Source organism: Brassica oleracea, chromosome C3 (genome assembly GCF_000695525.1).
Source record: "Brassica oleracea var. oleracea cultivar TO1000 chromosome C3, BOL, whole genome shotgun sequence".
NCBI lineage: Eukaryota > Viridiplantae > Streptophyta > Magnoliopsida > Brassicales > Brassicaceae > Brassica > Brassica oleracea.
In genome coordinates, this window is record NC_027750.1 from 50049901 (window position 1) to 50053006 (window position 3106).

A 3106-nucleotide genomic window follows, 5' to 3' on the forward strand; every position below is an offset into this window, starting at 1 on the left:
CTTACGAGGAAATGACGAGAAATAATAAACGAGTATTTTACGAGAAAACATTTACGAGGAAATGACGAGGAAAGATAAACGAGTATTTTACGAGGAAATACTTTCTTGGTAGTTACGTGTATTTTGCGAGAAAACACTTTCAAGGTATTTACGTGTAGTTTACGAGGAACTCGTTTCGAGGTATTTACGTGGAAATATAGCGACCTCCTTACGTGAAATATTTACGTGGTCTTTACGACGAAATGATGTAATTCGTCTTTACGACGAAATATTTTCCTCGCTAAGTTACGACGAATTGGCGAAGAAATATGTGTTACGACGGATGAGTAACGAGCAAACGTGTTTCCTCGCTAATTCGTCGTAAAGCCTCTTTTACAACGAACTCACGAGGAAAACCGCCCTGGTTAAGATTATGTTTTCTTGTAGTGGGTGTATATATATGCCTTACTTTATTTTCATTTTTTTTTAGGGTGTTTTCATGTGTGTGAGGGAAGTAATTATAAAGCTAATTGCAATATTAGTAGTTGTAATATCAAGTATGACAGTAGTCCATTAACGTGCTTTATAGTCCAACAAACTTAGAAATCATATATATCAGTCGTTAATATTTGCTTAGTTTATATGTGGGACGAAGTTTTTTGTATTTCAATTTCCGTTTATTACCATTCGAAGCATCAAATAATTATTATGGAATAATATTATGCTGAGTATTAATTTTCATGAATTGTTTTGATTTGTGTTTATAATATATTATATATAGTGAGTTAATGGGGTTTTATTTATATGTATATTGTTTAAATCTAATGTTTCTTACCAACATAAATTTTTTTTAACGCTCTTTCATGTAGAATAATTTTGTGCAAGTATGTATTCTTCATCTTATTTAGTTAGTTGTTCAAATATGGACCTATGATTCCTTCGGAGATATGTATTCTTCATTTACATGTTCTCGGTTGTTTTTTCAATGTGTTTAATTATATTAAGTTTTGTTAATAATTGTTGTGTTCAGTTATTTTTCTATAAATATGTTTTTCCTAACCCTATTATATAGCCCACCGCAAGTGCGGAGTTGTTCACAGTATGTGGTGTAATAAAAAATGTTATAGGAGGTCGACCCGACTGATTTGTTGGTATAGTCTTAGTGTAATAAAAAATGTCATAGGAGCATTGAATTAAATTACAGCAAATTGCTTGTAAATCTAAACTCATAAACTGATTGAACCTTTAAATTTGTTTCATTAATAAAATACTTTTAATACTTTATAGCTTCAAAATTTTGTAATAGAATCCTTTATGTTTTTGATGAAAAAAAGTCTTGTGTTTACGTGATCTATGTTTTACTATCTAAACATGAAGTTGTGCATTTTGTTAACATGAATACGAAAGATTATGTCGACCCTGACTTTTTAATATTCAGAAAGCAGCCATCTCTTTCGTAACCTCACACCTTGGATTTTTCAGGTCCTTGATGTAATCGCAGTTCAGACCAGTGAGATGTTCAAACTCTATCAGTGAAAACCTCACAGGTTGTGAAACGACAAGACTTCAAAGCTCAAGCTTCTTCTTGATGTCCAGCTGGAAACAGAGAATAAAATGTACCAGCCTTGAAGTCCAACCAAAGCCAAGCTCCTTGAACTTGGTGAACACTCCCAACTTCGACGCCTTCAGATCCTCATATTCGTCAGCTGTGAGACAATTACATAGAGCTTTAAACAACTTCGTGTCATCAGAATGATACGAAATGCTCCTGATTGCGACAGACTCTTCTCCTAATGTAAACATCCTCGGCGGGAGTTCTGGTAAATCCATTTTAAGGCCGGCAAACAATCACAAACAACCATCTCAAACACATAGGTAGCGCACTATTCTAAATACTATAGAAGACTTGCAGACGACTTCCAGGAAGTGAGAAGACTACTCGGACGACTTCCAAGCGCGGGGCTGTGGAAAGAGTTCTTGTTTCATCTCAATAATTGTTAGGGTTTTTGTAGTTGTGAATTTTGCGTTTTGGGTGGATCATTTTTTTCAAGTTTTTTATTGTTATAGGTTAGAGTTGTGATGATGAACTGTATAGGCATTCTTCTCCACGTATGAAGGACGAAACTGTGTTAGTAATGTGATTGATATAGTTCGTGGTGTTGCTTGCTGTGTCATTGATACTTATTGTTTGATTGTCTTTTTAATTTGTTTCTTGTATTGTTGAGAGTACATAAATTATATAAAGGTTGTTGAGAGTACTTTTGTTTCTGAATATTTTTTTCCAGTTTAGTTGTGTAAGTTGTGTGTATTAAGTAATAATTTTTGTTATCTTTATTATGTTTGTTATATGTTTTTTTTTTTATTTTTAAACTTGTTCCTTTTGCCGGACATTTAAAACAAATACTAAATAAATATTTATAGAAATAACTATAAAATAAGTGACAATTCTGAGTATTTGGGTCTTAAAGAATTTTAAACGAATTTATGTATTTCTCATAAGAAGACAATAGCATTAGCCTGTTGGGCATGTAAGTTATTTTCATAAGATAAGAGGGGTTAGCAGGTGGAGATCTTGTTGATGTCTTTGTGTCTGTCGGGATTGTCTCTTGTATCTCTTGTTGTGCATGTGTTTGTTTCTCTTTTATTTGATGGGTAATATGTAAACAAAAATCTTTGTTAGTTGTATTTATCAGAGTTCATAATTTACTCTACTTTTTCGTTTACATGATATCTCTGATCTTGGTTGTCGTCTTCGTCTTCTTCGTAAGCATCTGCGAAAGTAAGTTTGTAAATTGCTAAATAGATGGCAGTGTAGTTTGTATTTGTTTTGCTAACTCGATGTATGTGTCGTTGAATTTTTGTTGAGGTGATTGATTTGGTATATTTGTTTTGAAGTTTATTTGTAAGATTAAACAAAAAAGACAGGTGATCATCAATGATTCGTCTTTTTTTTGGATTCTAGTTTTTGGTGTTTTGATTGTTTAGGTTGTGGTTTCTTTTAAGCTGTAAAATAAATGTTTGTGTGAAACTAGTTTGAAATAAGGGAGATAAATAGACGACCACATATCTTGGGTAGAAAATATTTTTGATCATTGATGTTAGCACAATATAGACAGTAATATGAAGG